This window comes from Acomys minous (genome assembly GCF_964271855.1).
Source record: "Acomys minous genome assembly, chromosome: 11".
Classification (NCBI taxonomy): domain Eukaryota; kingdom Metazoa; phylum Chordata; class Mammalia; order Rodentia; family Muridae; genus Acomys; species Acomys minous.
The window spans coordinates 10,619,577-10,645,759 of record NC_140492.1 but is presented as its reverse complement, the minus strand read 5'-3'; the positions used below and the strand labels follow the sequence as shown (position 1 = coordinate 10,645,759).

The 26,183-nt window shown below is 45.8% G+C and overlaps 1 protein-coding gene across 6 annotated transcripts in view; it reads left to right on the top strand.

Annotated features, from left to right (window-relative positions):
• The first annotated feature begins 6,856 nt into the window (after positions 1-6,856).
• The window catches only part of BACH1 (BTB domain and CNC homolog 1), a 39,773-nt gene continuing 20,446 nt past the window's right edge, over positions 6,857-26,183 (top strand). The window contains exons 1-3 of one of the 6 annotated variants that reach the window (XM_084800833.1): positions 6,858-7,008; positions 7,564-7,641; positions 9,074-9,172. The gene's annotated coding sequence lies outside the window, so the exon portion shown is untranslated. The other 5 variants (XM_084800834.1, XM_084800835.1, XM_084800832.1 and 2 more) reach the window with 5 other exon arrangements.

Below are 26,183 nucleotides of genomic sequence, written 5' to 3'. Positions count from 1 at the left end.
AGCCATAACCAACCCATGGCATGGTGGGAAAGCAACTAACCTGCTATTATACAGACAACTGATGGGGAACCCAGGCATCCTAAGAGGCATGTCACTGAGAACTCAGGGCAGGATGGAGAAGGTTGGAGGAACAAAGGCTGAGTAAGTTAGTGGTGCACACTAGCCACTTCCAATTAATTAAATTCTGTGTCTCTGTGGTATAGACATCTCTCCTTGAACATCACAGATCTTATTTATAGATTTTAAATCTCAAGGAGTAATCTTTTCTTCAAAGTATTTCTTATCCTGTGTCTGGTCTAGCTCCCAAATAATGAGATGGAGACCTATTAAATTTATGAATAAGCTCTAGAGCACTAAAGCTGAACAGCTACTGATCAATGCTGACCAGTCCATACTATCCTGGCTACTTTCCAGCCATATGGCCCATGTTACAAGCCATCTTTGTCCTCATGGCCGGGTCATCACTCCTCAAGGCCCGATGACTCCCTCCATCCCTCTCACTACCTGGGACCCCTAGACTGGGAAAAGAAGTCCCGCCTACTGTTTCCTCTGCCCAGCCGTTGGCCCTTTAGCTTCTTTATTAACCAATCAGAGATAACTGGGGAGTAATATTAACACAACACTGATGGTCTGATAAGATATAGGGAATCATTTCAATTTTCCTGTATCCTTTGACTCTTGCTTTGTAACCAAGTATTTGGTCAACATTGGAGAAGGTTCCATGAGTTGCTGAGGAGGTATTTTGTACGTGTGTCTGTATGTTCTGTAGACATTTGATACGTCTATTTGATTTATACTATTGTTAGTTTCATTATTTCTCTGTTTAGTTTCTGTCTCGATGACCTGTCCATTGGTGAGAGTGGGGTGTTGAAGTCTCCCACTATTAATGTGTGGGGTTTCATGTATGATTTAAGCTTTACTAGCATCTCTTTTTACGAATGTGGGTAACTTTACATTTTGGGCATAGATGTTCAGGATTGAGAGACATCATCTTGGATTTTTCCTTTGATGAGAATGAAGTGTCCTTCCCCATCTTTTTCAGTTAATTTTGGTTGAAAGTCTATTTTATTAGGTATTAGAATGGCTACTCCAGCTTATTTCTTGGGTCCAATTGTTTGGAAAACCTTTTTCCAGCCCGTTACTCTGAGGTAATTCAATCTTTGGTGCTGAAGTGTGTTTCTTGTATGCAGCAGAATGACGGATCCTGTTTTCATCTCCATTTTGTTAGCCTATGCCATTTTACTGGGGAGTTCAGTACATTGATGTTAAGAGATATTAATGACCAATGATTGTTAATTCCTGTTATTTTGATATTGGTGATGTAGTGTATGTGTGCATGCGTGTGTGTGTGTGTGTGTGTGTGTGTGTGTGTGTGTGTGTGTGTGTTTTCCTTTCTTTTTGCAGTTTTGGTTTTGCTAGTGTGAGGTAACTTATTTCCTATGTTTTCTTGGATGTAGTCAACCTTGCATTGGAATTTTCCTTCTAGTATCTTCTGTAGGGATGATTTTGTGGATAGCTATTGTTTAAATTTGGCTTTACTATGGAATATCTTGTTTTCTCTCTCTAGTGACTGAGAGTTCATTGCTAGGTATAGTAACCTGGCCTGGTATCTGTGGTCTCTGAGAGTTTCCAATATATCTGCCCATGCTTCTCTGGCTTTTAGAGTCTCTGTTGAGAAGTTGGGTATGCTTCTGATAGGTCTATCTTTATATGTGACTTGGCCCCTTTCCCTTGCTGCTTTTAATATTCTTTCTTTGCTCTGCAAATTAGTGTTTTCATTATTGAGTGGCAGAAGGATTTTTTTGGGGGGGGGTCCAATATATTTGGTGTTCTGTAGGCCTCCTATAAGTTTGTAGGCATCTCTTTCTTTAGGTTGGGGAAGTTTTCTTCTATGATTTGTTGAAATATTTTCTGGGCCTTGGAGCTTGGAGTCTTCTTCTTCTCTTTGTGTTTGATCTTTTCATAGTGTCCCAGATTTCTTAGATGTTTTGTGCCAGGAATCTTTTAGACTTAACCTTTTCTTTGACCAATGTATCAATTTCTTCAATTATATCTTCTCCACCTGAGATTCTGTCTTCCATCTCTTGTATTGTGTTGGTGATGCTTGCATTTGTAGTTCCTAGTCTCCTCTCTAGCTTTTTCATCTCCAGTATTCTCTCAGTTTGTGCTTTCTTTATTGCTTCTATTTCCATCTTTAGGCTGTGAGCCATTTTGTTCATTTCCTTCAGATGTTTGGCTGTATTTTCCTGCATTTCTTTTTTCTTTTTCTTTTTCTTTTTTCTTTTTTGTTTTTGTTTTTGTTTTTTTTTTTTTTTGGTTTTTCAAGACAGGGTTTCTCTGTGTAGCTTTGGCCATCCTGGACTCACTTTGTAGACCAGGCTGGCCTCGAACTCACAGCGATCTGCCTGCCTCTGCCTCCTGAGTGCTAGGATTAAAGGTGTGTGCCACCATGCCCGGCTTCCTGCATTTCTTTAAGGGATTTATTCATTTCCTCTTTACAGGCCTCTGTCACCTTTATAAGCTTGGATTTAAGGTCATCTTCTTGTGCTTCAGCTATGTGAGGATATACAGGGCTTTCTCTTTGGTACAATCGCTGGGCTTTGGAGGTGCCATGTTGTCCTGGCTCTTGTTGATTGTGTTCTTATGATGGGATTTAGCCATCTGGTTGTCCCTGGTGTTGGCTGGTTGTTCCTGATGCTGACAGGACTTCTCAGGGAGGCAGGGAGAGCCTTGGGCCTGACAATGGGAAAGAGCCCAGAGCTCACCTCTGGTGGCTGTGCCCCAGCTCAGGTGGACACAGAGCTGAATGTGAGTGAGTGGATCTTCCCTGGTGTCAGGAAGGGAAAGGGGAGGAGCCTAATTATTGTTTGATACAGGGTACATGTTAAATTTCATCCAAATATTGAGCCGTGTCATCCCTTCTAGTCACCATGTGCTGCTTCATGGAAGGATTAGATTTTTTTTATCCCTGAAAGCCATGCAAGGCCTTTCTGTCCTTGGAAGAGAAAGCGATCGTGGGTATTTCTAGATTTCTTTGAAAATATCTCTTCTTGGATTGTGGCTAGAGATATTTAAAAATGCTTTTCAGTGTTAATTTAATGACACAATTTTGGTTTTGTGATAAAGCCAGTTTAGCATCTCAAAAGAAAATAAAGATGAGAGATGTTTGAAAAGACTGTTATTTTGGAATAAATGTGACAATGCACATGTGTGATGCCGTGTGAGAATGCTGGTGTGTTGACAGGAAGGGCACACACTGAAAACTTTGCCATGGCTTTGTTTAGTCAAGGAACAGAAGTGATCAACAGGGTAAGATGTCTCTGCTTCATGGGTAAATCTTCCTAGGGACTAGGAACTATAACTATGGCACAAAGAAGCTCCAAGTGTAAGTCATTGTGAAGCAGCAGCAGAGAATATTTATGTCCTACACCAGGCTGATTTTCTCAATTGTCAACATCAGCTGAAAATAACCGAAATTCCCTACAGTCGTGTGTGTGTGTGTGTGTGTGTGTGTGTGTGTGTGTGTGTGTGTGTGTATAGGGGATATATATGTGTGTGTGAATATCTTCATTTGTCTACACACATGTACACTTGTATATGTGCATACGGAGGTCAACCTGGTATCTCATAATTTCACCTTCATTTTGTTTTTGAGACAGGGTCTTTCATTGAACCTGAAGCTTATTTGTTTGGCTAGGCTGGCTAGCTACAGAGCTCCATGGATCTCCTGCCTTCGTCTTTCCAGTGCTGGGATTACAGGTATGTAGTGGATTTTAAATCAAGTGTTCACACCTCCAAGGCAAACACTTTAGTCACTGAGCCATCTTCCCAGAACCTTAAAGATGTTTTTTCCCTTTAAATATTGGTAAGAAGCACCAGATCTCATGAGTATAAGATAATTTTGAGCAGTCTTTTTCATTAACATTCTAATGAATGAGTAATGCAAAAAATCCAAGGATATCCTTAGAAGTCGGCAGATGAAGCACTCGTGTAAGAGCATAGAAACCTGTGTCCTTTAATTTGTGAACATGTTCATCAGGGTAAAAGAAAAACTGGAACACTATGAATCTGCCACTGAGGAAAATGCCCAAGTTTTATTGGCTTAGCAGCTAATGTGCTAATTCAGGAGGTCCAGAAGTCTGAGACTGTCCTAGCCATTTGAGAATGTAATGATAGAAAGGTTTTAAAAGAAAGATGCATTCTTTTTTTTTTTTTTTTAAATGAAAAGTGGTTTTGGTTCAAAGCAAGGAATGCTGAAATTATTATCCTTTCCTTCATCTAACCTACACTCATCCCTCGTCTGTTACTCTCAACTTTAGAATTAATTTAAATACTGCCTGCCTTAAAGATTTCTTGCCAGGTGTGGTGGCGCACACCTTTAATCACAGCACTCAGGAGGCAGAGGCAGGCAGATCGATGTGAGTTCAAGGCCAGCCTGGTCTACAAAGTGAGTCCAGGACAGCCAAGGCTACACAGAGAGACCTTGTCTCCAACAAAACAAAACAAAACAAGATTTCTCATCAGCCTAGGGATGAAGTCCAGCTTCAGACACAGTGCACTGGCCTTCACACTGACCTGGTTTTATTTTTGGTCATCTCTCATTTTTCCCTGATAGATGACAAGGTTTAACTTCTTAGGTTTTCCCAGTGGTACCTGCAGCCCAGGTGCACCAATGTTAAAAATGCTGATCCTTGAGCTGCGCTCAGTCCTATGGAATCGGGATCTGGGGGCGGGGACGGCAGAGGTCTGCGTTTTAATGTCCTGTAGATGTGAGTTGCTCCTCACAGTCCCGACAGTCTCAATATCTAGGCACTCCTGATTGATCAGAGGCCATCATGATCAGGTGAGAAAACATCAAAAGCATGCTCTAGACGGGAGAAGAATGTTCGCACCCACCAGAGAAAGACTAGGTGATGTTCTGTGTGGTCTGGGGAGGAGTCATTTACACTAGCCATACTTTTGGTTTTTGAATGAATGAATTTACAGACGCTAAAGTAAAGGAATAAATAAGAAGGGGCAGAACAGCAGATCGTAAAATTGGGTACTTACCACATCCAGCAGAGCCAGGCACCTTTAGGGCGGATAGCTGGCACTCCCCAGGCAAAGTGTCCCCTAAGGGAGGCTTGCGAGTAAAAGAACAAACATTTAGAGATGACACCATCAAATAAGGCTCTTACAGCGTCAAGTAGAACCCGATGAGGGAATTTGAAGCGGTGGGCTGCAGTTCCCGGTCGAGCCTTCCACTTATGTTTCCTACTCCCATGGCTGAACTTCCGGGTTCTCTTTCCCACTGTTAGACCTTTTACTATCGCACGATAAACAACAGTAACCTCTGCTGGAAATGGCCCACTTTTCGGTCGTTCTCCCAGGCACAATGCTTTTATTGTTTGGTCCATCTACCTTGCTGCTTTTCTTCCCTTCTAGTCACAGAGTTGGGGGCGGGTGGGGGCGATGAGGTGGCAGTGCACGCTAAGGTACGCCTTCTTGGAGGACAAGATAAACACGCTTGGAGGGAGCTCCTCAGTGAGCTAATACTTACAGCGCAAGGCAGTTTATCAAAACAGTGTACCTCAGAGGTGTGGAAAAATGGCAGATTTTAGTGCTTTGGCCTCAGGTTGGAAGGAGAGTGAACTCAGCCCGATGGACCACATTCCTCTCAACTAAGCCAGGGGTTTTGCCCCGCTGACTTTCAGGAAGCCATCACTTCACCACTTACATTGTCATCCCATGACACTTACGACACATTCTCATGTATTTTGGAGGTAATTGAATGTCCTTAAGTCACAAACAGCTTATGCACTGAACAATGCACTCAGGTAGATGATATAACTATTTGGTAGCAACCCTCTCCTGGAGTCCCTGGGTTGTCTGTTCGTGTTTAAGGAGCACATGCAGTTTGGGGCTTCTGGTGTTTAGCTACCCATTTTTCTCCGTCTTTACATTTGATCTCAAAAGCCAGTAACATTTTTTTTCCCCCTCGAGACAGGGTTTTTCTGTGTAGCCTTGGCTGTCCTGGACTCTGTAGACCAGGCTGGCCTCGAACTCACATGATCCACCTGCATTTTTTTTTTTTTTTTTTTTTTTTTGGTTTTTCGAGACAGGGTCTCTCTGTGTAGCCTTGGCTGTCCTGGACTCACTTTGTAGACCAGGCTGGCCTCGAACTCACAGCGATCCACCTACCTCTGCCTCCCGAGTGCTGGGATTAAAGGCGTGCGCCACCACGCCCGGCTGAATTATGCATATTTAATGGGTTAAAATGAGCAAACTAAACTCCAGGTCACATGCCTTGTGGTTTCGAGGAAGGGCCTCATCTGACACAAACAACTTGAAGGGAAGTTAGTGATCACTTAGAGGGGCGGCAGCCTCCTCCTCTCAAAATCTGCTACAAAAAGTCCTGCCTGAGACCGATGTTGACACACCCTTTTCGGCAAGTTCAAACACCAGACTCCTACAGAAAAGCAGCCCAGGGAGCTTGGCTGAGCTGAGCTTCCAAGGTTTCTGGGGGGTGGGGTGGGCGTGTGGAAAAAGACTCTTTTCCAACCTGAGCAATGCAACAGCCGTTGGGGGCTGGAGGCGTCTGTCTGTTTTGTTTTTGTTTTTGTTTTTCCTGCCCTCAGCAGGTGAGAAATGGGTGGTCTCTAGTGGCTTGTCACCTAGCCACCGAAGGCAGCGGTAGGGCGGTGCTATTGGAGGCCAAGTGTTCACTCAGATCCGCGCTCCGGAACGCTCTACAGAGCTCGTCCGAGGCGGGATGGGGAGGATCCTACCAGCGGAGGGCGTGGCTTGGAACGGGGCGTGGCTTGGAGCTTGGCCGGGCTTCAACCGACGGGGCGGGGCCTGGGGCGGGGCCTGGAGCGGGGCGGGGCTGTCGCGCCCGGAGGCGCTGGCGGCGGTGGCGGAGTGGAGCGGAGCGCAGGGGAGGGGACGGGCGGCCAGCCGCGCGGAGGGACTGAGTCACCTGACCGCCGCTTGCCGCCTGCAGTCGGGCCGCGCCGCGCCTCGGCTCTGGTGAGTGGCTCGGGCGGTGCGGGCTGCTGTCCTTCCGTCCTTCCCGGGGGTCAGCGAGGCTCCTGGCGGGAGGCTGCGCGGGCCTGGCTGGGGCGGCGGGCTGCGCGCTGTTTACGGGCTGCGCGGACTCTCCGGGCCAGCCGAGCCGGCGCCGCCCTGCACCGCGCTCCGCGGGCCGCGTCCCGCTCCGCCTGCGTGCGGGGGAAAGGTCGAACTGGCCGGGGATCCCGGACCACCCTGCGCTCCGGGCTTCCCTTTGTTGCAGCTTGGCGCACGTTTGTAATTTAGAGTCTCACAGCCTAGGCTTAGTGGCTCTCGACGATCACGAGAGCTTTGTGTTTGTGTCCGGTAGCGCCAGAGCCAACACGTTCTCCTCCTTCTCCGGCACTTTGGTGTCATTTAGTGGAAATGCGCCGGTGCCTTTTATGTAGTGAGCTCTCTACGTTCCGCACGCGCTGAGTCAAGGCAGACGTAGTAGTAATTCTGAAAGAACGTGTGTGGGAAAATCCAGTTCCAGCGACGACAGGCTGGCAAGAACAAAGACTGTTTTTGCAGGATGCTGCTCTTTCTGGAGAATTGTACACAGTTGTGACTGCTCGCCACCGAGGATGCCCCTACTGGGTCTTTGTTGAGGTATTTGAACACTCCTCTCAGCCTACTGGGTTTGCATGGAAGGCAGTTCAGAAAGATTAAAGGATGACCACCCTAGATTTGTTAGTGGCCGAGCCTTTGAGAGCTACACACGTTCAGAGAAATGGGAAGAGGTGTGGGTTGGCCTTCCTGCTCTCGTAGTGGTGCAAGTTCTGGGCTGGGCTTGAAGGCGCTTGCCACTTCTGGCTTTGGACCTCGTAAGGGAGTTCTAGGGGGAAAAGGCTCCCGGTGAGTCATCTTGGAGTTGGGTAGCTTTGGAGGAGTGATCGCCTCTTGTTGTTTAACCGACGGATCTGCCAAGTGGCTTCCCTTTGTTCGCTACGTTGGTTGGATAACAAGGTAGGGTGACTCTCTAAAAGAGTTTGTGTTGCTGAGTCATTCACCCCAGTCTGAGAGGTAATTAGGAACAGCTGGTGCAGATAGGCGCATCACATGCCTCCACTATAAAAGGCTGAGCTACACACTCGAGGGCTTGCTTCAGGAGGCCGGACGCAGGAGGCCCAGCTGCGGGCTGTGTGTTTTGATCCAGGTAATCAGTGGGTGACGTGGGAGAGCGCGCTTAGGACGTGGCCAAGTGGCACCGAGGTGGTGGTTAAACAGCAGCCTCGTGGCCTCCTGCGGGAGAATCATTTTGTGCTGGAGGAAGCTGTCTATCTGAGAGATTTCAGATAGAAGGAAAGCATTCAACGGCATTGTGAGGACACAGTATTGTAACATTTCCTTCTCCTGCTGGCCTTAATTAATTGTTTTGCTTTTAGTGTTGATGCTTAGTGGTGAATACATGCTTATGCTCTTCTTTATAAAAGTTTGTTTTCCTATGAGGCCACAAAGGGGATTTCCTTTCAGGGCTTTTAGGTTTTTGTGCATAACTAGTTTCTGGGGTCAGAGAGGTGGTGAAGGATAAAGTCAACTGATCTTCTTGGGTAAAGCCTGGAGCTAGGGGGTCGATGGGAAGACAGAATGTTTCTGTCTGACTCTCTTGATTTTATGGATCTTGTTTGATTGGTTTTTGCTTGGGAAAAAAAAAAAGCACACACACAAACCCTTCCTCAGTGAAAACTTTTGAAATGGAAACGCGGGGAGGGGGAGGGGAGGGGAGGGGAGCTGGCTTCTTCCTTGTGACCAAAAGAATGATTTCTTTTGTCCTTTAAATTTTCTTTACATGTACTTATTTATTTTGTTTAGGACCTCTGTTTGTGCAGAGGTCAGGAGGGTTTCAGCTGTGGTTCTCTCCTTCCATTCTGTGGGGCCTGGGGATGGACCTCACTTAGGTCAACTATTGCACTGGCCGCAATGCGATGATGATGATGATGAATTCTTTATTATTGATGATTATTTCTTTGGGGCATTTGTAGTAGGGAAGCAGTTGGTCTATTGCTTTAGATTTAGGTGTTATCAATCATGTCTCTTTCAGATATTAGGTAGATATCAGGTACAAGATGACTCATCTGAGAGGAAAACGTCCAGCGCAGAAAGTTAAAGAAGCAGAGTGACAGCGACACTTGCATGTTAGGTAATGTGGTGTATGCACTTTTTAAAAATTTCTCTTGGAGAATATATAATTCACTTTCCACTGCTTATACCATCAATCCAAATCTGCAACAGGTTTGGTTTTGTTTTTTAAATTTTTGATCTCTTCCCTCCCCCCACCCCCTCTTTCTTTTTCCTTGGGACTCACTTTGTAGACCAGGCTGGCCTCGAACTCACAGTGGTCCTCTTGCCTCTGCTTCCCGAGTGCTGGGATTAAAGGCGTGCGCCCCCATGCCTGGCTCTGATCTCTTTTTGAGAGGTGTAGTTATTTAAAAATATTCTTAAGTATTTAGTTCTCACTTCATATGTAGTTTTCATACTGTAAAGACTAAAAGATGCAAATTTCTTTCTACATTGTTAAAGTTAGTGACAGAAGTACAAGATTATTATTACATTTGATAATATTTTATTGGATTTGAAGGCAGGCCCAGTGGTTGGTTTGCTGAATGTGTGTAATGTTCAGGGTAGTGGTTAGAAGGTACAGTGGGAATGCTTGATAATTTACACACTGCAGTGTAGTATTTATATCAAAGTCTTTACAATTATAGCCTTCTCTTGCCCTTTGAAAGCCTATGGGTTTTCCCTCTTTTTCTCTTGTGATTATTATTAAAACTGCATTTAGATATTTCTGGGAAGTGGTATTCCTTCGACTGTCAACCTCTTAGGAGTAGCTACTAATTCATTTTTTTAAAATAATATTTTTGTCTTAATTTATTTTCTCTCTGTGTGTATGTGCGTTGGCACACAGGTCACAGGTGTCAGTGTGTGTGTGTGTGTGTGTGTGTGTGTGTGTGTGTGTGTGTGTACAGCCTGTGGAATAGGTTCTCTTCCTCCGCCACCAGGGTCTGGGCATTAAACTCTGGCCCTTGGGCTTGGCAGCAGACACCCTTACCCACTGAACCATCTCACTGCCCAGGAGGTGTGGCTTCTATTTACCATTCAGTTCCACCTCAAGGCCTTTGCACCTCTGTACTGTGGAGGTGACTCTCACAATTACAGCTACAAAACCTGTTGAAATGACCTGGTGTCAGAAGACGCTTCCCAGTGCAGCTTGCCCTGTTCCTGGCTGAGGTCTTTAACAGTCACCGCCACCTTCACTTCTAACTTTCTATTAGGGGGACAATTGCTTGGACCCTGAGCCCTGAATCTTTTGAGGATCCTGCAAAACAAAGGGATTATTTTAAGTGGTGGGATGGAAGATTTATGAGATTCTTGTGATTTAAAAAACAAACATGCCAAATGAGAGGCATCAACTGGTGGCTAGAGCACGGGTCCCTTGAGTGCTGTTTGCTAAATCCAGGCCCTTGGCAGAGAGTAAACATTTTAACACTGCAGATAAAATGCTGCTTTACATCACTGTGGACACCGCCTCCGTGCTTAGTAGTACATGGCATTGACAGATCTGCAGTTCGGGTTCCTGTACAGTTGACAGAAAAGCCGTAAGCTAAGCTCCGGTGGGACTGAACTGCTAAAGGTCATGTTCTGGCTAAGTCATCATCTTTGAGGCCTTGGGACTGCCTTGTAACTTGGGTCTTTGCTGTTTCTGAAAATGGTGATGATGGTGATGGTGGTGGTGATGATGATGATGATGATGATGGTGGTGACAATGGTAATGATGGTGGTGATGATGATGGTGATGATGGTGATGATGGTGATGGTGGTGATGATGGTGATGATGACAATGGTGACAATGGTAATGATGGTGGTGATGATGATGGTGATGGTGACAATGATGGTGGTGATGGTGGTCTATGCCATAGATTGCTGTAAGGTTCAAGTGTCACTGTGAATCAAGTGGTCAGGGCATACATTCCTTAGGTCCTATTATTTCCTGGTGTCCAGAAAGAGGTGGGTTGTATGTTTACTTGCAAGGTCTCTTAGGTAGCTCTTGGTGCAGAGCTAAGTGGTCACCACCACAGGTGAGCTGGAAGCATGCTGTGGGCATTGCTGCTAGAAATACAGCTTGCATGGATGGTGTGATGGTAGGTTGGTAGCCAGGTTTCAGGTTGGTGCTTATGGGCTCTGCTCTGGAGCACCTGTTTTGTCATGCCGGTTAAATGAACTGGTTTCTGAAGAAATGAAAAGTACTTCAAATTTTCTGTCTGCCTCCTCCCTTCTTATTAGTGCTGGGATGGAACTGGCCGCTTGTTCTACTGCAGTCACATCCTGTAAGCCCTGTGCTTTCTTTAGGTGACTTTAGCCTATAGAGAAGTTATCCACCATAGGGACCCAAGGGCAGGGGGCATGTTTATAGCGCAGTTGTACCTATGATTGTTCCGAAATGTGCATCAGACCCTTGGCTTTGTCTCTTAACCCCATGTGAGAGTCTATTTCCTCAGAGACACTCCATGTGCCTTTGCTGTGTTGCTTACTAGCTAGTCTACTGACTGCAGAGTGATCCAGTGTGGGCTGGTTCTGGTTCTCTGGGATTCGACACTCCGCTGTTTTCAGAAGTTTGTTGGAGAGGGTATTATGTGTCCTTGACTATAAGTTGAAAAACTTAGATTTTGAGTTTCTGTTTTCATACTGATAATTGAGGAAGTGGCAGGAATGAACTCTTGAGCTAGGAAGGAAACTGATTTGGTGATTTATTTATTTATTTTTACCTGTAATTGATGTACAGTAGATTTTGCAAATATAATTTGGATTGTAGAGCTGTTCCCTACCTCTTATACCTAACATTTCCTTTCATATTATCATCCCTCAGCGCAGACCTTTCTTAGTTCTATTTAGGACCTCAGAGTTTAGAATGCATTTGTAGGGTATTAAAAACTACCTGAAGACAAACCTGGCTTACATAGAACCTGGCTGCCAACTGTTGTAGGGTGCATTGGGCTGACCTGAAGCGTTGTACTGCTGTGAAGAGACACCATGGCCACAGCAACTCTTAGAAAAGAAAACATTTATTTGGGGCTGGCTTACACAGTTTCAGAAGTTCACTGCATTTTCCTCATGGTAGGGAGCATTGTGACCCACAGGAGGACGTGGAGCCACAGAGGTGGTTGAGAGTTGTGCTTTTGTGTCCACAGGCAGCAGGAAGAGGGAGACCCTGGCGCTGGCTTTGGTTTTTGAAACCTCAAAGCCTACCCCAGTGACCCAGGTCCTCCAACAGGGCCACACCTCCCAATCCCTGTCAAGTAGTGCCACTCCCTAGTGAGCCAGCATTCTGCCATACCATGGATAAAGTTACTCCATGCTTTAAAAGTTTTTGCCATGTGGGTTTTTGTTTTTGTTTTTTGTTTTCTCGAGACAGGTTTCTCTGTGTAGCCTTGGCTGTCCTGGACTCACTTTGTAGACCAGGCTGGCCTCGAACTCACAGCGATCCGCCTGCCTCTGCCTCCCGAGTGCTGGGATTAAAGGCGTGCACCACCACGCCCGGCTCCGTGTGTGTGTGTGTGTGTGTGTGTGTGTGTGTGTGTGTGTGTGTGTGTGTGTGTGTGTGTGTTTTAGATGAGGTCAGTGACATTGGACAGTTGCTCTGACTTTCTCCTAAAGCTTCAATTCCACTCAAAAGTGCGTTACAGCAGAGCTCTTTGGCTCTTCTTTTGGAGCTGGGACGTTGGCCATGGGCTACTTCCTAGGCTGTAGACTAAATAGTAGAGTGAGGCCTCTGCCCTCCTCCACTCTCCCCCCATCAGCCTGTTTTATTGATTGTATATCTAGACACCCTAGGGAGGTGAAATCTTCAGGGTCCGCTTGAAGAAAGAGAGAGACCCATCTCACTTCTCTGGTTACTGGTGACCTCCTAGGCCTTGATGTCTTCTCCTTCTCCTAAGGACACCAGTGTCTGGTAGAGTCAGCTCAGTCACTTCAGAGAGTTGATTACAAGATATATAGCTATAAACATTTATTAACATTTTAATACATTTATTAGACTGTAATTCCAGAGTAAGTGGTGTTGGCAAGAACAGTAATTTTATTAAAGTGTATATTTTATGCTTAACCACTATTTCTGAAGTGAAAAGCTGTTGTACATTGGCTCAGGTGTCATTTACAAGGTACTGATGTTTATATACTGTAGTTTTCTAAAGTATCTTCTTGGCACAGCACACCGTTTCCCCTGTGTAGGAGCCATCATTTATTTATTTAATTATTTGTTTGTTTTCGAGACAAGGTTTCTCTGTGTAGCCTTGGCTGTCCTGGACTCACTTTGTAGGCCAGGCCGGCCTCGAACTCACAGCGATTCGCCTGTCTCTGCCTCCCGAGTGCTGGGATTAAAGGCATGAGAAGAATCAGCCACTAATTTATGTCTCTTTTAAGTTTTTTTTTTTTCTTTTCATTTTAGTAAAAGATTTTGTTACTGGACAGGGTTTTGGTACCTGTGAACATCACAGGCCTCCATGCCTCCGTCTCTCAAGTGCTGGGCCTGCTTGGCTTAGCAACACTTGTGCTGGTGAGAAGCGTGCTGCCCTGCTGAGTAGGCGTCTTGCTGACGTGCCCCTTCGGTTGTAGCCGAAACCAGAAGAAACTCCAGTTGGTGCTGAGTCTGTGGCCACTGTCAACGTTGATGCTCAGTTATGTCTTTGTAGTACAACACTCCACAAGTACCCATCATGCGCTAGTTCTTTTGAGTTTCTGAGGGCCGTGCTTTGTTTCTGCAGGCTTGCCTTTCATCCCTGGGCTAGTTAGGGTCAGACCTCCAGGACCTGGGGGACCTTAGAGTAGTCACTCGAGGGGACTGACATAAGCAGTTGTTCTGGGTGGAAGAGCTCAGATAGGAGTGTGTCCTTCCACTCTTCGTCGTCCATTAACTTGCAGCAGCCCTTATTTGTGAAGGTCATGGCCGGAGTCTCATGTGGATTGGTTTAATGGTGCCTTGTCCTTATCTCGAGGAGCCCACACACAGATACATGCATGATAAGTGTGTGCAGATAGTAGGTCTCAGCACCTGTGACACCAAAGCTTGGTGGGTACTGGGTCCACGTGTACAATGTGGAAAACAAATCCGGCTTTATGTGCCAGAAACTTCTCTAGATATTGGCAGAACTTCCCAGGAGTTCTAGCTTACTAGACCAGCAGGCCTGCGGGTACAGCATGGCCACCTGTAGCACAATGCGCTGTAAGAAGCCAGCATCTGGGGAGGTCAGAAGGGCCTGCGGAGTGGCAAGATGGCGACATGGTTTGGTAGAGGATACTGCTTGCGTTGGCAAGTCTGAGACATTCCACAGAAGCTTAGCTGTGGATAAGAGTTGGTGACAGCGCCAGCATCGGACCTCTTAGGGTAGCCAGATAGCTGCCACAAGCTTATTTATCTCAATGACTAAGTTTTCTGGAAGAAGAGAAATCACCCCTACCTGCCCCCCCACCTCAGGATGCCTCTTTATCAGTGTGTAAAACTTTCCCTAAAAGTCTGATAGGTAGATACATAGATAGATGGGTGGGTGGATAGATGCTACTCCTATCACTTCTGATAAAAGCTGTGCCTATCAGTCACTTGTTTGTGTCACTGTCCCCCAAGCCAATTGTTCAATATGTCAGTGTCAAGGAAAATGAATGGAGCCTCTGAGTTGCTTTAATGGCCGGCATATGGTGTAAGCACATGGCACCTGGCTGTCTTCCTTTATCACTCCCACCCCAGTGCTTCTTGGGTTTGTTTTGTGATACACATCTCTCACTGAATCTGCAGCTCATTGATTGGCTCGGCTGGCAAGAGCTGTGTTTGCATCCACCTCCTTGTGCTCTCCTCACCCGTAGTGCTTGGCCTACAGAAGTGAGATGCCACTCTGGGTGCAGGGACCCAAAGTCTGATTTTTGTGCTTGCAGAACAATTGCTTTATCCATGAACCACCTCCGTAGCCCCCAAGCCACTTTTAAAAATCAAACTTAGCCGGGCGTAGTGGTGCACACTTTATTCCAGCACTTGGAAAGCTGGAATCGTTGTGTAGGTGGATCGTTGTGAGTTCAAGGCCAGCCTGGTCTACAAAGTGAGCCTAGGACAGCTAAGGCTGCACAGAGAAACCCTGTCTCGAAAACAAAACGAAATGAAACTTAATGTGTATTTTGGTAGTCATTGGTGAGGTTGTAGCTGTGGGCTCCCATGTTTTAAAGTTGCTGGTAGATTTTCCTCAGTGCTGCGCTAATCCTTTTGGTGAGAGCAGGAGACCCCATTTTGAAGATGGAAATGTTACTTATCCTTTAATTGATGCTTAAAATAAACGTGAGCTACATTTTAAGGCATGCTTTTTGTTTGTTTGTTTTTTTGAGGCAGGATTTCTTTGTATAGCCTTGGCCATCCTGGACTCGCTTTGTACAGCAGGTTGGCCTCAAACTCATAGAGATCAGCCTGCCTCTGCCTCTCTGAGTTGCTGGGATTATAGATTGGCGTGTGCCTCCTTGCCTGCCTTAAGGCATGCTTTTTGTGCTTATATTTATACTTTTTGTTTACAAGGTGATGCGTTTATACCTGATAATTTGAATGCAGAAACGGAGGGAAAAATTACCTCAGTATTTGTGAGCGTGGGCATGGGTGACATTGGCTATTTCTGCAGATGTTGGTTCGAGATGCCCGATTGGCTGGCATATAACAACCTGAGTGTACATCTGGGTAGGTGAGTCTGAAGATTGAAGCCAAGATCAGATCGCAAGCAACAGGAATATCTAGTGACCTTGAGATTATGCTCCTGCTGCAGCTTTACATGAGCCCTCAGAGGTGGTGTGGGGGAGACCAAGACAAGGTGGCCTGTGAGGGCTCAGCCCAGGCTCTCTAAAATCTGGAGGCTTTCAGGGAGAGGAGGATCGTCTCGATTTCTTTTCCTATAGCTAGGATAAAATGCTCTGACAGAACCAACCTATGGGAGAAAGAGTTTATTCTACATCTTATTTCTATCCTATAATCCATCCTGGCTGGGAAGTCAGGGTGGAAAGAGTTAGAAAACAGAGACGAACTCATGCGAATGTGAGTGAGCCCCCTGCCCACGGCATGGTCCTGCTCTCAGAAAGATGGGTCTCCCACATCAGTCAGGACACGCCTTATAGGCATGCCCAGAGGCTAACACCCTGCCGGATGATTCTATTTCCTGTCACGTTGACAGTGAACTCCACTCATCACAGAGATCACCAATGAAAACAGACCGCAGCCTGCGGGAGAGGGAGGTTGGAAGTCCACGAGCTGTTGGGATCCTAGAGGCCCAAGGATTGCAGGGAGGAGATGAGAAGGGTGTTGACGGTTGCTGAGGTCACCGTGGACTTGCATGAAATTGCCAAGAGAGGGATGTGGAAACTGCCTGAGTGAATTGCTCTTCCTGGGAAAGAAAAGTGGAGGATTCTTTTTTTTTTTTTTTTTTTTTTTAATTTTAAAGGTTTTTCGAGACAGGATTTCTCTATATAACAGTCCTGGCTATCCTGGACTCACTTTTGTAGACCAGGCTGGCCTCGAACTCACGGTGATCCGCCTGCCTCTGCCTCCCAAGTGCTGAGATTAAAGGCGTGCGCCACCACGCCCGGCAAAAAAGGGGAAGATTCTAAGTGTAAGCGTGTTAGGCAGGGATCTCTGGAGCAATGACTGATGGAACTGCTGTCTATTAAAGCGGGTTAACTCGATTGGCTTACAGGATACAGCCTGGGCCACCACGCCCGGCAAAAAAGGGGAAGATTCTAAGTGTAAGCGTGTTAGGCAGGGATCTCTGGAGCAATGACTGATGGAACTGCTGTCTATTAAAGCGGGTTAACTCGATTGGCTTACAGGATACAGCCTGGGCATCCAGCAAAGACTCTCTGCATTCTGAGTGGAGGGCTGGTGCACCTGACAACCGACTGTTCAGTCCACTGGGCCTCCGCCTTAGCAGTGCTAATCCAGGACCAAAGGCCTGGGGGATTCCCCCCAGGAATGGCTGGTTTTCATTCCCTGGTGGAAGGCTGAAGAATCTGAGTTCTAATACCTTCAAGGATGGCTGTAGTGGACAGACAGTGACAGTGACAATGGCGGCAGCAGCTGGGGCGTGACCTCACTAGCAAGACAAAAAAAGTAAAGAGACAAGGAGTGAAAGCTGTCCCCGTTGGGCTGTAGGCTGCTGCTAGATCAGAGGTTCTCAACCTGTGCGTGCCTCGGCCCTCACAGAGATAGCATGTCAGATATTCAGGCTGTCGGATGTTTACATTACAGTTCATGACAGCAAAATTACAGTTATGAAGTAGCAGCAAAATTCTTTTATAGTTTGGGGTCACCACAGCACGAGGAACGGTGTTAAAGGTTTGCGGTGTTAGTGTGAGGTTTGGAACTACCCTGCTAGGCACTGCTGCCCCTTTAGGTTGGCCCCTTTGCAGCTACTATATTCCAGAAGAGCCCTCACAGGTGTGCCCAGAGGGTAATTCTAGATCCTCATCACAAAGGGGATAGCAGGGGTCAAGAACTTTTGAGAAGCACCCCTGTATTAGGATTTGGGGACAGGAACCCTGTGTAACTGCACACCCCCCCCCTTTACATGTTTTCCCACCTTCTTGTAGGGTCCCAGCCCGCAGGAAAAATTGAATCAGGGTTCACCTGAAAGAGGGAGTGCGGATTGAAAGTAGGATACAGAGACACGAGAAATAACAAATCAAGTCAGGAAATTTCTGATCAAGATTCCCTTTAATGCGGATGAGTAAGACTTTATATAGTAGCCCGGTGTGGTGGCGCACGCCTGTGAGTTCGAGGCCAGCCTGGTCTACAAAGCGGGTCCAGGACAGCCAAGGCTACACAGAGAAACCCTGTCTCGAAAAACCAAAAAAAAAAAAAAAAAAGACTTTATATAGTAAGGTCAATAGGATCTATTCTGATCCTTCTCTCCCTAGCTCCCAAGGCAAGAAGTTCTCTGTAAGAACTTCCTCAACCCTCCAGGTGTTTCTTAGTAGGGATTTCCCTACTTCCTTCAAAGGTAAATAGTCCAAGGATGGCCTGGAACACAAAGACCACCTCCTCCGGCAGAGCTCAGCAGCTGGAAGGTCACAGCATGCAGCCTAAGCGGGATTTCTACCTTGGCAGATTTTGTCATGGCTTCCCACACCTTCTCTCCTCATTTTGTCAAAATCTAAGATTTTAGTGTAAGATTGGTTTTTCTCCTTTAGATACCTTTCCTGTTTGAAAAAAAAATCTTTAAAAGTTTTATCAGTTCTCACAGCCAGTTTACCAGGAATTTATTATTTAACTGAACCTGGTTGGTCTTTGTTACTATTTCTGTGAACGCCTTTCACGTTTGTTTGTTTTTTTAACGAAATCAGTGTGTTTGGAGTGTAGAAGTTAGTGGGGAGAGCCTGGCTCACCGCACCCTAATTCTGCAGGGATGCAGTATTTACGCATGTCTGGTGTTGGATGTTTCGGTGACCACCCCTGTGTTTATGTATCACTCTGAGACTCTGCTCATTTCCCGTCTTTCTCCCCTACCCCTTCTAGTCATTCTCGTGGGAGCCTACCCAACTCAACTCTAAATAGTTGGTTTTTAAAAATTGTTTTCTTGGCTTTATGAAGAGCAGGATCATGTGGACCTTGCATTATAAGTCATGTAGAAATACTACTTCTTTTTCTGGGTTCTTGAGTTCCATCCCCTAGCCAATCACCTTTGTTTAGTCAAGACAGGTAATGTTTTCATTCTGTCCTATTACTGTGATGCCATTCTACAAGAACCAGTAAAATGTGTTTACGTGATTTTTATCTGTGTTAATATTGAGTGTGAATGAAACTATGTGGAAATGTGTATTTTTCTCATCATTTTGGTGTCACCCTGTGCGTTCAAAAAACCATTAAAGTCAAATCATAGGCCAGGTGCCATTCGAAAAATATGATTTATGAAATCCCTTTTTTTCCCCTTGAGAAATGACTGTGTCTAAGAGAAAGATACAGTGTAGCTTGCTCTGCCCAGGCAGGACAGCAATTGTTTCAAATGCTATTTTATAGCTGTCTCTTGAGCATCTGCTGTTCAGGCTCTGATAGGGGACCTTGCTCCTTCCTTAGAATTCTCTTGCTTTCTTTTTAGTGGTACCTCATTACAGATCTTGGGGTGTCTGAAGTGTGTACTTGGGTGTGACACAGGTCTAGGGAAGGCAGAGTGACGCAGAATTTCACTCTTTGGGAAAATTTTCAGTTCTCTTCTTTGGAATTTCTTTTCTTTCTTTCTTTCTTTTTTTTTTTCTTTTTTTTTTTTTTTGAGACAAGGTTTCTCTGTGTAGCCTTGACTGTTCTGGGCTTACTTTGTAGACCAGGCTGGCGTTGAACTCACAGCAATCCACCTGCCTCTGCCTCCCAAGTGCTGGGATTAAAGGTGTGCACCACCACTGCCCTGGCCTTTCTTTCGAATTTCTTGTGGGATCCTTACGTTAACTATGAAGATCACTTTCTGCCCATTACTTGCTCATCTATAAAAGCCTCTAACTCTGCCACACTGGAGGTGAGCTATGGAACACTTTCCTGGACCCCTACTGTCACCACTCATGGCCAGTCACTCTGGTGAAGGAAGAAAAGGAGGCACAAAGAAGGAAAGAAGTAAAACTTATTTTCAGGGGGTGTGACTGTGCGTGGAAAAGAGTGAAGAACTTACAAAGCAGCCTGTGGAATTAATGAGCTAGTTAAGGTTGTAGGATTTTCATGTCTCAGAAGTATATTTGCTATTGTTTAGTAAACATAGAAAATAAAACTTAAGTAGCCGGGCGTGGTGGTGCATGCCTTTAATCCCAGCACTCGGGAGGCAGAGGCAGGCGGATGTGTTCAAGGCCAGCCTGGTCTACAAAGTGAGTCCAGGACAGCCAAGGCTACACAGAGAGACCCTGTCTCGAAAAACCAAAAAAAAAAAAAAAAAAAAAAAAAGAAAAGAAAGAAAGAAAGAAAGAAAATAAAACTTAAGAGCTCAAATCTATTTACAGTGCTATAGAAGCCACAAAATGAGTAGGAATAGACGTAACAGATGACACACAAACCTCTGTTGCTCTAAACATCATCATATCATATAAAGAGATATTAAAGAAGTCCTTAGAACTTGGTGAGGGAAGTCCTAGTCGGGAGCTGGAGAACTCAGCTGTTAGCTGTTCTCTCAAAACTAACGGATAGTTTTATTGCAACTATAATCATAGTTCTACCAGCTCTTCTGACTCAAAGATAATTTTAAAAAAGACGTCTAGGAAGAATTAAATCTATTTCACACAAGGAGATAGAAAATGACCAACAAGCACATGCAAGGATACTCAGTTTATTAGCCATCGGGAACACAAATAAAAAGCACAGTGAACTACTCTGTCCGCACCTAGCTGCAAGGTCCTTGCTGTCTTTGTCCACTTTCAGAAAGTCCATGGACCGGGAGAGAAGCAGCAGGTGGACGAGGGCAGAGAGACGCCACAGGAGAGGGGTGGGAACGGGGGAGAAGGGGGGTGGGAACTGGGGGAGAAGAAGGGGGGGAACTGGGCAGAAGAGGGGTAGCAGATGCATGGGCACAGGGCAAGGAGGACCAGTTAGAACAGTGTGTGAAAGTGCAGTGATGTAGCCCCTTGTGTGGTACGCTGACTTAAAAGTTTTAATTTTAAAATGGTACTGCCTCTTCAGGCCTAGAACGTTTCAACCTGCCTCTCCAGGGCCCTCAAGCTTTGGAACATACCCCTTTGGATGGTGCTATTGGCCTCTGCTTTGCTGTCTTGCTCGTTTGGGCCTTAAAACATAACTTCACCAGCTTCTTGTCGAGGCCTACTTTAGGTTTCCTTACGGCTCAGAGAACTGACCCAAGAGATGATATCAGGAGTGAATGGCTGAACACCTGTGATATTGAAGCCTCCAAGAGGTTTAAAGGAAATAGCAGCTCTCTGTTACTGCCTTGTTTTCTTTCTGATGTTTTCCTAGCAGCTGAGCCAAGTCTTGGGAAGATGGTGCTGGTTTAAATTTCCATGAAGTTTTGATGTTAAGGTTTAGTAAAAATCAAGAATGATAATTTAAAAAAAAAATCATGGTGTTGAGGATTCTCTCCTGTGGGCAGCCTCATCTTTATTTTTTTGGTTTTTCAAGACAGGGTTTCTCTGTGTAGCCTTGGCTGTCCTGGACTCGTAGACCAGGCTGGCCTCGAACTCACAGAGGTCTCTGCCTTCCTGAGTGCTGAGATTATAGGTGCCCAGCTTCGTCTTAATTTTTAACATTTTAAAGAAAAAAAAAAAGCCCCCTGAAGCCAAAGGGCTAAGTGTGTACATACCACAGTCTGTCAACTGTATGTCTTCTACCTGAGGGAGTGATGGTGAGGCTGACTACCTGATTTCAGAACATTTTGAGCAGCTTGGTGTGTAAAGCGGAAATTGACTTGGAGAATTAGAGGCTTTCAAGGATCAAGAAAGGCGTTGGGGTCAGGAGTTTGCCACCCAGAGTTCGACACCCAAAGCCCTGTGTTCTGGTTAGGCACACATGAAGTCACAGCAGGTGCTGAAGGCAATAGGAGGTAGAAGCACCCGGGAGAAGAACCTACTAGAAAGGGGAGGAAGGCAGCCTCCGGAGGCCGATCAGCTGCAGATCCAGGCACTGCTTACACAGAAGAGCCCAATGTTTGGTGTCCCTGTGTATTATTTCTGCTGTTGGATATACGCACAGTTGTGTGCACACACACAATACACATGTGCATAAACGTGTGTGCGTGCATGCGCACGTGCATATGCACATGCGATTAACATCTTTTCTTTCTCACTACATAGAATGATTAAATGAAAAAATGACCAGCTTTCATTTCAGTACTCACTGTAATGTAATTCACAGCAGGCCTCTTGTGTGAATTGGTGAACATCTCGGCCTTATTTATTCACCCTGGGCCCTTGTCCTCACTTTGAGCACCAATGTTGTGTTCTTGAGTGGGCCTGCTTTCATGTGTGTTCTTGGTGGCGTCTAGTGCATAGAAAGAACTTGTGTCATTGTTTGGTGAAGATGGAGGTCTTGTTCACACTGAGACAGCACACATCATTGCCTTGGGATTTATGTGGCAAGTAGTTTCTTTTATTATTATTATTATTATTTATTTATTACCTATACAGTATGCATCAGATCACATTATAGATAGTTGTGAGCCACCATGTGGTTCAGGACATCTCGAAGAGCAGTCAGTGCTCTTAACCGCTGAGCCATCTCTCCAGGCCCCGCAAGTAGGTCTTTGTACACTTAGAGCTTTATTGCCACACACCTGGCCCTACTACCATCTTAGATCACCTTACACTGAGGTTTTTTTTCCTTATCTGAAAACTTATTAAGATGTAATGATACAGCCTCATGTTTGTTTCTCAGTGTCATTTTGAAAGTGAAAAAGCCACCACTACACAACAGCTATATTAAAATGTAACTTGTACATCACGAGTAGAGAACAGACATTTCCAAACCGAAGTTCAGGAAGCTGTAAAATGCGTGCTCATCCTCTGTCAACTTTAGTGAGTGAGTCAGCATTTGTTAAAGGTCAGCACACCTTTGCTTTGAATGAGATGATGGTGCATTTCCAAGAACACGGAACTATTCAAGTGTGGTGAGTGTGGTGAGTCTAAGTTTGCCTTTAATAAGTCGACAGTTGCAGATGTGAGGGGCTGGAGTGCTGTAGTTTGCTTTTAGGTTTGAGAAGTGTTGGAAAGTGCGTGGTGCGTGTTGAAAGGAACCATGTGTGGCCATGACGTGAAGGTATTGGGTAAAAAGGATTACTGAGTGCCTTTGGGTGCCGCCCTGCAGAAATGAGGACAAATGGTGAGGTGTCTTTGCTGCCTCAAGTCACTGTAGTGATGGCGTTTACAGTTGGTGGCTCTTACTCCTAAGCCGCTTGTCTAGGGTTTGTAGCTCCAAGAGGGCTGAGCTGGGATCCTATTGCCTTTTGTGGTTCTGGAAAAGCCATTTAGTACGTCATCCTGTGACCCCTGATTAGTACATTTCCATTCACGAATAGCTGCCCGGAATGTTTGGAAGGTGGACCTGATCTGGGTATTAAAATGTCCTATCATTCTCTCAGCAGCAGATACCTATATCTGGGCAAGCGCTGCATATTTGGATTGTGGCATAGCACCGTCTAGACAAAGTTGTGACATCTAGGTCAAGGCCTAAAAGGTCTTGAGGAGTCAGCTGGCTGAAGTCAGCCAAGCGGCAGGCAGGCAGGCAGATTGAGAGCGGAGGCTCTGGGGCTCTGTTGTAGGGTGTCATGAGGCAGGCACGAAGGGTGTGGGACTGGGGAGTAGCGCAGATAAGAGAAAGTGATTTGTGAGAGAAGAGGGCTGGCGAGTAGACTAAAAGCTTCTCTGTGTGACTTAAGAACATTTTTTTTTAAAGATTTATTTATTATGTATACAGTGTTCGGCCTGTGTATATGACTGCTCACTAGATCACATTATAGATGGCTGTGAGCCACTGTGTGGTTGCTGGGGATTGAACTCAGGACCTCTCGAAGAGTGTACAGTGCTCTTAACCTCTGAGCCATTTAAGGAATGGGACCTGATCTTCAGAAATTTGAAGAGGGATCATAAGGTTTTCAGCAAGCAAGATCACTTAGGAACAGCATTGCTTGAGTGGTGAGTGCTTGAGTTTTATGTTTGCCCTTTGTATGTAACAGCTAACATGCACTATCTGCTCGCCGTGAGCCAGGCCCTATGCTCGGTCCCCTCCCCTCCTCGCCACACAGACACATCACGACATCGCAGGGAGGTGGTGGCGTCATCCCGGATCTGCAGATGAGGGGGGCTGAGCCACGACACATTCATCAGCCTGGCTGACCCATGCAGCAGGTGCTGGGATTTGGTCCTAGATAATCAGAGGTTCTCAGCCCCAAGCTGTTAGCGACAAGCCAGGAGTCTTTAAACTGACATCACAACTGGGATAACTTTACATTCTAGATTTTTTTTTTTTAAATCTTAGTTTTTATTTGTGTGTGCGAGCACCTGCATGAGTGCTGCACACATGTGTAGGTGATCTCAGATGCCAGACGATTGCAATATACCCTGAAGTTACAGGCAGTTGTGAACTGCCCTGAGTAGGTGCTGGGATCCAGACTCCCGCCCTCCTCAGGGATAGCAAGAAAGCTTAACCCCTGAGCCATATCTCTAGTTCCTGGGATTATTTTTTAAAGTAATATATATATATATTACTATATATATGTATATGGGTTATATATGTATATTAATCAGAGTACTTGGCATGGGGTAAGAATTAAATGCTGATATGCAAACTTTTTTCACTTTTTAAATTTTATGTAACTACATTGGTACATGCGTACGCTTGGGGGCCATGTGGAAGGATGAGCATTTGTACAACCAGGACTTGATGAGTGCTTGGGTGAGAGCTGGAGACAAGGATAGACCTCAGTGGTAAGGGCAGAGGCACCAGGACCCGGCATAGAACTGTGTAATTGTTTATATGTATCTGGCTGAGAAAAGTGTGAGCAGTGACTCCCAGAGGTTCACGGGAACAGTGAAATCCCTAACGGGGCCTGCACTTGTCCACCAGTAGAGAGCCTGGGTCCTCATGGGGTTCATTTTACTTTCTGATGCTAGCTGCTCTCAACTGTGGTTCATAGCACTTGGGGTTGGCATGCTGCCCAAGGGATGTGAACCTGTGATGTAATCTGTTGCTGAAAAATGCCTGAGCAGGGGTGGTACACGAGGAGTGACTCTTTCTGGCCCCTTGTACCTCAGAAGCAATGGGCCGGCAGGCAGGATCAGGCCACGGGGGTTGCTTTTGCTGGTGTCACCTTGGAATCCAAAGAGCCTTTAGGTTATGGTGTGCCATGCCCAATTTTGGGTTTCCAAGGGGAGGAGAAACATGGCAAGTTGGAAAGCCACTGTGGGTGGAGACAGGGCATGTATTTTACTTTGATGGTCAGTACCAAGCTCCTGGCATCACATACGGATGACAACAGCAGTCTCGAGGCTTTTATGCTTTTACTTGGTCGTGCAGCGTTCACCAGAATAACAGTGATAAGTGTAAGGTTAATAGGCCTTTAAAGGCCTTTAAATTGGCTGGCAGGGGGGTTTAAGAGCCGTCACAGGGCAGGTGGTAGCTGTGGAGGTGGCCTTGCTTGGCAGGCCAGTGTGGACGACAGCCTTGAAGGAGGAACTCCTGGCTCTATCCAGAGAAGATAACAGGATGTCTGGAAAGCTAATCTTTACTATTTCTGGCAGTTCCTAGTTAACGACTTTTGTTGATAGCTGAAACATAAAGAACCATTTTAAGAAGCTTCTGACTGCGCCTTCTGTAAAGTTGTGCTCACCCTCACGTTTAATGCTGATGCCACCAATGCTGTTGTGTGTGGTGTGCTGGGTCAGCTACAGGAAGGCTGTGTCCTGAAGCCGAGCTTAACCACCTACTGAAAAACCGTGCCTTCCTTCACACATCTATGGAGCCTAACCATATGCTTGTGTAAAAGCTGACGGAAGTTGAAGAGAATTCATGGATTGGTTTTTGTCTGTTTGCAGCGAACACAGCAGGACTTGGAGGTGGACCCCACCTGTGCTTTGACTGAACTTCAGTAGTTCTGACTTTTCCTTTCTTCCCTGTCTTGTTCTAAGGCTGAAAGCATGGCAGTGTCTCCTTCACTGACCCTCTGGGGCCAGACAGTGAATCAGATGTCAGGAGAAATGACAGCGAAACAGGGGGGCTTATGCACTTCATCTGTTTTATAGTGGGGTGCACACTACTGGGAGTGCTCAATACAGGCCATGGGGGAGGGGTGTGCTGCAGGAAAATGTCACCTCTTAGACGCTACAGTTTCTCGTGTGTCTCAGAGTGTATATATATATATATCAGAATAGTCAAATCAAAGATAATAAATATGCACGTGTGTATTTGAGGTACTTCCTTTCTGTGAGTGCCAGCATTGTGCATGTGATCAAAAATGTTTGGAAGCCACTTGCTGTCCAAATAGATTGTGATGCCTTTCTCTTACGTTGTAACATTTTTGAGGATACCCAGGCTTTCTGTGTATGATAAACCTTGTTGTTGTTGTTGGTATCGTGGCTTTGCCTGACTCTGGCCTCCCAGAGTGGAAAGCGACTTCGAAGATGGGTCCCCGCACATGGGAGCCTGTTTCCTGCATTGCTGAACCCAC